This window comes from Echinops telfairi, unplaced genomic scaffold, assembly GCF_000313985.2.
Source record: "Echinops telfairi isolate 266 unplaced genomic scaffold, ASM31398v2 ScPeMD7_3;HRSCAF=10, whole genome shotgun sequence".
NCBI lineage: Eukaryota > Metazoa > Chordata > Mammalia > Afrosoricida > Tenrecidae > Echinops > Echinops telfairi.
Window position 1 is genome coordinate 77,477 of NW_022103899.1, and position 8,754 is coordinate 86,230.

Genomic DNA, 8,754 nt, shown 5'->3' on the forward strand with positions numbered 1-8,754 from the left:
CTGCTATCCCAACTTACCACAATGTTGTGTGGCTTTAAGCAGCACAAATGTATTCTCTCACGGTTTAGGAAGCCCAAACCAGTGTTGCATTCTTCCAAAGCAGCGGTTCTCAACGTGTGGGTCAAGCGCCTCCCTTTGGGGGTCCAACTACCCTTTCACAGGGGTCGCCCAATTCATAACAATAGCAAAATTACAGTTATGACGCAGCAACGAAAATAAATTATTTTATTTTATTTATTTTTTAATAGGGGAGAGCGTGAACGCAGCCCCCCACTACCACAGATTATGCAGTCGAGTTTCCCACATTTGGGGAATCGCAGGGGTCAGCACATCCGGAGTGCAATGGATAAGCCTCGCCCTGGGAAAACCACCTTCGTGATCATGGTATCTCTCCTGCCAGCTAAGTATTGAAAATAAATTATTTTTTGCAACAAAAATAATTTTATGGTTGGGGGGGGGCATTCACCATCACATGAGGAACTGTATTGAAGGGTCTCGGCATTAAGAAGGTTGAGAACCACTGTTCTAGAGGCTTCGAGGGGGTTTCTCCCTAATGTCTAGCAGCTGCCCGCAATCCTCAGTGTCCCTGGGTTTATAGACAGACATTCCAATCTCTGCCTGCATCTTCGCACCACCTTCGCAGTGTGTTTTAAGCAGTCTCTAGCAAAGACCCTCTTATTGGATTTAGAATACCCACCCCCCAAACTAGGATGACCTCATCTCTGTCTTTAACTAATTGCCCCCACAAAGACCTTAGTTCCACATAGAGTCAAATTCTGGGGTTCTGGGTTGACATGCTTTCAGGGGTGGGGTACTAGTCAACCTACTGCAGGGGTTGCGAACACACAGATTTACATTTTACTCTTGTGTGGTGTGCATCTTGTTTTATGGACGGTCTACACCTATTCCCTTTTCCCCTGTAACAACCCAGCGTCCTCTCAGGGAGTGGCCCCTCCCTATTTGTGAGCATCTTGGTGGGGATACAGATCAACATATCATATCTCAGACATTAGGCTGAGTGAAATAAACCAGTCGCAAGAGGACAAAGGCTGAATGACTTCACTTATTTAAAAAGAAAAGCCCAATGTATAGTGACCAAAGTTTATTAATGACTATAAGGGAAGGAAAGGAGGTAGAAGTGGGGGGTTAATAGTGATGGAAAAGTCACATTAACTAAGGGTAGAGTTGCACAGTTAATTATTGTAAATATTGTCAATAAATTGCTGACTGATAATATGTTGAATTGGCATAAATGGTTTTGTAGGACAATAACAACAACAACAACAACAAAAAGAGAGTAGCAGCTGAGGCTACTTTTTCACAACCCAAGCCTCATGGACTGTGATTGTTTGGCTTGAAGATTTTGTTTCCTAGGACAACCTAGTTAATTGACCTAACAACATGTTGAGTGTTCTGTTCTACCTCCTAGTTCATTAGTTCATTGCATGATGGCTGGGGTGGGGGTAGGGGGGCCGGGAGTGGGATGCAAAGTGGAGGAGGTGCTTGAAAGCTGGCAAGCTGCCATGCAAGGCAGGACAATTGGTTTCTATTCACCGGGAGTGACAGAGGAAGGAGAGTCAGGTGTGGGAGGAGGAGATAGCATGAGTGGCTATTTGTCTCCATGAACAACTGCCTCCTTTGCCATGAGACCCAAAGAATTGGATCATGTGTGGCTACCATTACTGAACATTTGGAATAAAGATTCCAGAGCAGACACCTGATCACAAGGGGGAAATATGGGACAGAATTTAAAATTCTCACAGACTACAGAATTTCTGAGGAGGCCTAGTGGCGAAGAGGTTATTTGTTGGGCTGCTAACTACAAGGTCAGTTCTTCCAAACTATGCTCTGAGGGAAAAAGACGAGGTCTCCACTCCTGTAGAGTTGCAGTCTCAGAAACCCAGGGGGGCAGCTCTACCCTGCCCTGTAGGGTCACTATGAGTTGGGTTTGACTCAATGGCAGTCAGTGTTTTGACAGGCTTTCTGGAACCAAAGGGACTGGACCAACCCTTGAAACTATTACTCTGAGATAATCTTTAAAACTTAAACCAAAAGTATGTCCTAAAGTCTTCTTAAAACCAAACAACAGCTTAGCTTAATTGGTATAAAAACTTGCCTTGAGTGTTATAGAGTTTTAAGAACCAAGGATGACCTTGCCAACAGGAGGTCGAAGGAGTTGGTAGTAACTTTCGGGGGCTGTGTGTTCATGTTAACTGATGAGAGGACCCGGGACCACTTGGAACAGGAAGGTAAGAATGATCGCACAACTCCGAGAATGTAGTCAGTGTCCCTGAATCGGCCATGTGGAAAGGGTTGAGTTGGTAGGGGTTTTGCTGTGCCTATGCACAACAGGGACAACATACTGCCAATAGACATACACCCCACATCCCACTGCAGTCAAGGAGTCACATGTGAGCCAAAGAAAGCGAACCGAACTCCAGGGACACTTTCTATTTTTAAATGTACATGACTCTATGTTTTGGCAACCTTTCAAGACATAGCTTTTTATTGAATTTCCCATAGTCTTAGCACCAAGAATCTGTGGAGGTACAGAACATCTTGAGTCAGCCTGGACTTTTGAACCTGCTCATGTTGAGTAGTCATCCGGGAAGGAAAGGGTAGCATGTGGACATGGGAGCAGGCGCACCCAGACAAGAGCTTTCCCTGGCTCTTGCTGCCTGCACCAGGAGCCGGCTGTTTGTGTCCTGGGTCTCCTGTTTTCCATCCTCCCACTGGGTGCTTGGCAGGCCCTCTCAAAGTCCCTTGGTGCTCAAGGTAGCCTGAATTCATTCCCATTCTTTGAAACCAAAGAAACTCAAGGGTCAGACTGGGACCCAGGAATTTTCTTCCCTCTCTCTCAGCTCTGGCACTGTTTTGCATATTTAGCTCTGAGTTCTGACATGAGACTCTGCCTTCAAAATGTCAGTGCCACCCCAAACCTACAAATTAGAGCAATGAAAAGACAGCCTACTAGCATCATTATTAATTTATTTGTAGCCCTGCCTTATTCCCAAAGGACTTCATTTTGTTAAATTATTCCACCAAGTTACAGCAAGGGTAAAAATTAAAAAATAAAGCAGAGGTCAGAAAGGAAATTGAGACAAAGGGAGAATGAATAAGGGTAGAAAGTGAAAAAGAGCCACTAGGGTACCTAGCCCACAAAACCGCAGAATGGTTTCTGCGGTGGTCTAGACCAGCGGTTCTCAACCTGTGGGTCACAACCCCTTTGGGGGTCAAACGACCCTTACAGGGGTCGATTAAGACCATAGGAAAACACATAAATATTTCACAATATATAATTAGGTATTGTTTTGTGATTAATCACTATGCTTTAAATGTTTAACTATGCTCACTTTGTAACAATGAAAGTATATCCTGCATAGCTAATATTTACTTTAAGATTCGTAACAGTCGCTCCCTCCAGATTCCTTTGCCCTCAAAGCTAAACCGTGGTCTGAGCGGCTTAAAGACAACAGGAGGAGAGTGGCACTGAACTGGACTTGGAGCCTTGTGACAATCAAGTTCACCACACACACACACACACACACACACAGATTCCTAACAGTAGAAAAATAACAGTTATGGAGTAGCAACGAAAATCATTTTATGGTTGGGGGTCACCACAACAGGAGGAACTGTGTTAAAAGGTCGCGGCTGAGAACCGGAAGGCTGAGAACCACTGGTCTAGATAATAGGAAGGCGAGAACCACTAGTCTAGACAATAGGTACGCAAAAGATGGTACAACCATGAGGCAAAAGATGTGACAATGGGAGGGAGAAGATGCAATCAGGGAGACGTCTAGGGGCTACATTTGTTGCCATGGCATTTGGTAACAAATACTGTAAGTATTTCCTGCAGTGTCTATCTCAACCTGCACTTCCGTTCGAAGCTTACTCGCCGTACGTTGGAAGTGGGCGGCGAGCTGCAGCGTGAAGGGACTTGTCAAAGGAGAACTCGGAAGAACAGAGAAGATAATATATCGACTGGACGTCTTTCTGCTATCACGTTAAAGATGGCTAGTCTTCAGCCTCCTGCCTGCATTTTTGTGCATTGTTCCTTTTATTAAAAAACTCTAGCCAATTGTAAATTGTTTTAAATTGTTATCATCCATTTTGCATCTCATAATACACACCCCTGCCACCCATCAATTCTAACTCATGGAGACCACATCGGATAGAACAGAATTATCCCATAGAGTTTCCCAGGCTGGGCTCATTATGGAAGCAGACTGCCCCATTTTCTCCCATGGAGTGCCTGGTGGGTGTGAATCTTCAACCTTTTGGGGAGCTGTCATGTGCCCCTGCACAATAGATCAAGTTCACTACAATCCAGTCAATTCCAATTTGTAACAGAGTAGAACAGAATAAAACTGCCCCTGTGGGTTTGCAAGGCTGTATATCTTAATAGAAGTAGAGAGTCACACAATTCTCTCTCTGATCTACTGGTGGTTTTGAACTGTTGACCTTGTGGCTAATAGCCCAACTCATAACCACTATACCAGCAGGGCTCACTACACAACAGGCAGACCCTGGACATTTTATTTGATAATACTTCCTTTTTTTTTAAAGCACATCAGAACACTTAAAATGAACTGAGTATTTAAAAGAGCACTCAGAGTGCATCCTTTTTGCCAATCAAATGTTACTTTCTTATTTTAGTGATGTCGGATTTTCACTTATTATATAAATGTTGGTTCTCTATTGTAGTTCTTAGAAAAAAAGTGAAGCCTGGATTTTAAATGCAAACACTGCATAAAGAGATTGCTCATACATAGTAACCTGGTAAACATAATCATAGGATATTTATCTTCATTATTATAATGAAGATTTTACCATTTTAATATTTATTGAATTTCTTCCTACCAAACCATTTCCCCCAAAGATCCCAGGCAACGATTGAACACATCACAAGTGCCACCTAGTGTGCTCTTTGAGAATAGCATTTCTTCACCCTCGAGAAAGAAGAACAAAACAACACATGAAATCCCCAAATTCCTAGGGCAGCAGTGTGTTTCCAAAGCTCTGCTTCTTAAACGGGAGTCTTGTTTTCAGTCACAAAGGTTCGGAAAGTTCTGTCACTGAACTCAGTCCCGTGGCTCAGTTTTCAGTTAAACAATAGGCAGGCTTCAGAGGAGAACAATGACAACCGTGTGTCACCTTAGAGCATTGACCCAAGGACGGAGTTCAGAGGGCTAGGAAAGAGGGGGGAGGGGGGCTGGAAAGGGGAAACTCAGGGAGGGAGGAGGAGGGCTAGGTGATGGTGCAATGAGGGGACTGCAGTGGGTGAGTTGAAACGAAATGTGTATGAATTGTCGAGTCTCACACTCATCATCTGCTCTGTAAGCTTCCACTCAGTTCACAATCGATCTCTTTAAAAGTGAGCAATAAAGCACACATACACAAAAGGTTATGAAAGACTTTGGAAGTAAGCTTGCTTTGCTACAGTCAAATCTCCCAGTACTGCTTGGTTTCAGATCTATAAAGGTATAGATGGAACTAAGTAAAGGTACTAAAGAAAAAATAAAACAACGTTTCATCACAGAAGTGACAGCAATACTTTCAAACACAGCTTTCTTCCAACCTCCCCTGGCATCTGCCAGCCTCATAATGTTCCAGTTCATATTCCCCTATGTTGTGCTTTCACCATTCTTTTAGGTCCCAAATCACTCTTCTCCACTTCCCCATCTCTGAGACATGGAAGCAACGTCAAGTTCATCATCACAAACCACAACTGCAAGCACTAATTGAATTCCTCTTTATTGCAGGTTCCAGAGCTGGTGTCAAGTCAACAAAGCAGCACAGACTTTAATCTCTGCCATCAAGAAACTGCAGCTCAACTGAGGAGAAGGAAGAGGAGGGAGAGATGAAGAAGTGCACATGCAATCACCAAAGACATACTAGATAAGAGCCATCGCCATTCTTCCGCAAGTCCCAGGCCAGAAAAACCTCAGAGCCCTCTGACCCCGTGTCTCCACACCCCTTTCTCCAATCCTGGTACCTGAGTCTTGCTGGATCCTTCCTGGGGGAAGACCTTCCTGCTGGGTTGCCCTTCTCCTTCCCAGTCGCGCATTTATTCCTCTGCCGCACGCCTGGAGAATTGCAACAGACTTAGCCCTCAGCTTCCTGCTTCTCCTACGGCCAAGTTAACGTGACCAAAAGGCGGCCTTTCACCTTTCATTCTCTTCCGCAAGAGCCACTTTTGTCTCTCTGGCTGATCAGCCCAAGACTGCAAATCTCTGAGGCTGGTTTTGAGTGGTCTTCCGTAATCTACTCTTAGCTTGTATTTTCTGATGTAGGGGGCAGCTTACTCTAATGTTAAATTTTACCTTTGGGTTGGTGGGGGACTCGGGGGGCGGGAGTGTCTCTTAACTTTAGAACCAAAGGACACATTTCATTCCTATTTGTACATTGAGTGGTGTGGGTTATGTACCTTGCGCCACTTGCCTTTATAATATTTTCAACTTTCCCCAGATGTTGCATGATGTTAGTTATTCTAGCATTGCCTACCAGCCCCCTCCTCTGCTTACAACCCCACTCGCCCGCCCCCGCAGGACCTCCCTCCGGGAGGGCATTTCTCGCCAGCCTCTGCTCATTGCACTTGCTTTCTTGACCTAGTGAGTCATCCTGAGAGTTTTCTTTTTTTGTTTTTTTTTGGTTTTTGAGCTAGTTTCATCGTTGCCTGGATCCCTGGGCTTCCCCTTTCGTAGTTTTCTCCTGGGTTTTGCTGCAGTTGGTTTTCAAGCAACTTCCCCCAAACGGGTGCTCGGGAGGTAAGGGTTCCCAGGCTTTGCATGAAATATCTGTTCTATTGCGCACGTAACTGTGTTTGTCTGCTGTTCTATGTCACATGTCTGTTCTAGTGTATAGCAAGCGCACGTGCATGTGTGCATGCACACACACAAACACACACAATGTGGTAGCTCTTCCTCATTGTCTTTTGGTACCTTGTGTTGCTGAGATGTCTGATGACCGTGTGATACTTGGTCCTTTGTAGTGTGCAAGATTAATTATTCTGCTACTATCAAGTCAAATCTTATCTAGAGTAGACCTGAAATTGAGCTTTGCTGGTCTGTGTTCTATGGTGAAAACGGACCGGTCTGTCTTGGAAGAACTACAGCCTGCATGCTACTTAGTAGTGAGGAGGGCGAGACTTTGAACATGTCATCCAGAGGAACCAGTCTCTGGAAAAGGACATCATGAGGGGTGATGCCAGAGGGTCGTTGAAGAAGAGGAAGGTCCTTAATGAGGTGGACGGACACAGTGGCTACAACAAGGGGCTCCCACACAGCAAGGATGGTGCAGGTGGCGCAGGCAGGGCCAGCGGTGTTTCATGATGTTGAAGATGGGTTGGTATGTGTTGGAACCTACTCGAAGGCATCTCAGAACAAACATGGAATTTGGGGGCAGTACCATCGTCTTCCATGAAGGAGACGTGTATCGAATTCCCAGCCATTGCCCCTGCTGTGCTCTCTGGGGTTTTGAGAAGAGGTTGGGACCAAAAGCAGCTAGGTCAAGTCAGTGATGGCCCGAGGTGCCGAGAACAGGCCAAGGTGAGGACTGTGCTCAGGGAAGGGTTGGGAATGCCACCGCCACTGAGATAGGAAGCTCAGAAGTAAGTCTCAGGAGGGATTAGAAAGAGGTGGAAAAACCCTAAGGGCAGGACAACCACCTGCTCTGACACCCTGCAAAGGCTCTTGAGACTCCTGGGGCCCCACAGATAAGCGTTCTTGGAAGATTAAAGGTGTGCAGGGCAGGTGAGTTCCTTTTCTCTGCCGAGGGGCCCCGTGAGTCAGAGTTGAGGTTGTGTCCAGTAACGCAGTTGTGCTGGGGGGTGTCTCGGCGTTCCTCACCCCTTGGCAGCTGTGGTGGAGCGAAAAACTCCGAATTGCTTCACACAGTGGGGTCCACCTCCCTGCACGCCTCCCTCTAGTCTGTGGGGAACCTGTCCACCCAGGGTAGGCCCACATCTGCCTGCCTGCCTTGGGGATCGTTGGCTTCTATCGCCTCCCACTTTAGGGCAATTCCAGCTTCTTGCTCGAAGGGCTGAGAGCTCTCAGGAGGGTCCAGTGGAGACTTTTTTCAGGATAGTTGTTGAAACACAAAGTTCACAAAGCTCTTAAATTGGAGCCCCAGAGAGTCCAAAGCCTCAGAACAAAAGAGGGGGTGGGGCTGGTTTTGTTCTTGAGGAAGGAAGAAGGGGAGACTCACCCTTTTCTTTTATCTAATTCATGTCCAACAAAAACAAGAGCCAGCTACAAATTCCTGTGTCAGCACTGGGTCCCAGGTCCTCTGTGGGTGAAGCACCATGGTGTCAGCTGGGCACAATCACAGCTCCGGCCCCCTCACCCGTCTTCTTCAACTACGAAACAGGGAGGATGGTCTCACAGAGGTGCTGGGAATCGTACTTGAAATGACGAGCTATGTGTTGAGTTTGACAGGTAGGGTCCTAGTAAGTGTCTGGTCTTGTCTTTGGCTTTCTGCAGCCAGAATCCCCTGCTTTTGCTGAAGTGCGACTATCTGCGTTAGGAGGAATGAGTGCATCTAGGGGTGAAGGACGGGAGTGGGCAGGGAAGCTGAACACAGGAGTAAGTCATGGGCTTTGCCAGGGAGGGGGGAAACGGGGGTGGTGGTGTCACAAAGACTTTTGTCCTACTCTCTTTGTGGTTCCAAATAGGTAGTCCTTTTTTTTTTTTTTTCTTTTAAGGTAGGAAAGGTGTGTGCCAGAGTTGTATCTTTTCTTTTTCTTTTTTTTTT

General features: G+C 45.9%; 1 non-coding gene across 1 annotated transcript; it reads right to left on the bottom strand.

The window, feature by feature from the left end:
• Positions 1 to 245: 245 nt before the first annotated feature.
• Positions 246 to 408, bottom strand: LOC115872101. The gene has a single exon (XR_004047648.1). It is a non-coding gene; the product is annotated as a U1 spliceosomal RNA (small nuclear RNA).
• Between the last annotated feature and the right edge of the window lie 8,346 nt (positions 409 to 8,754).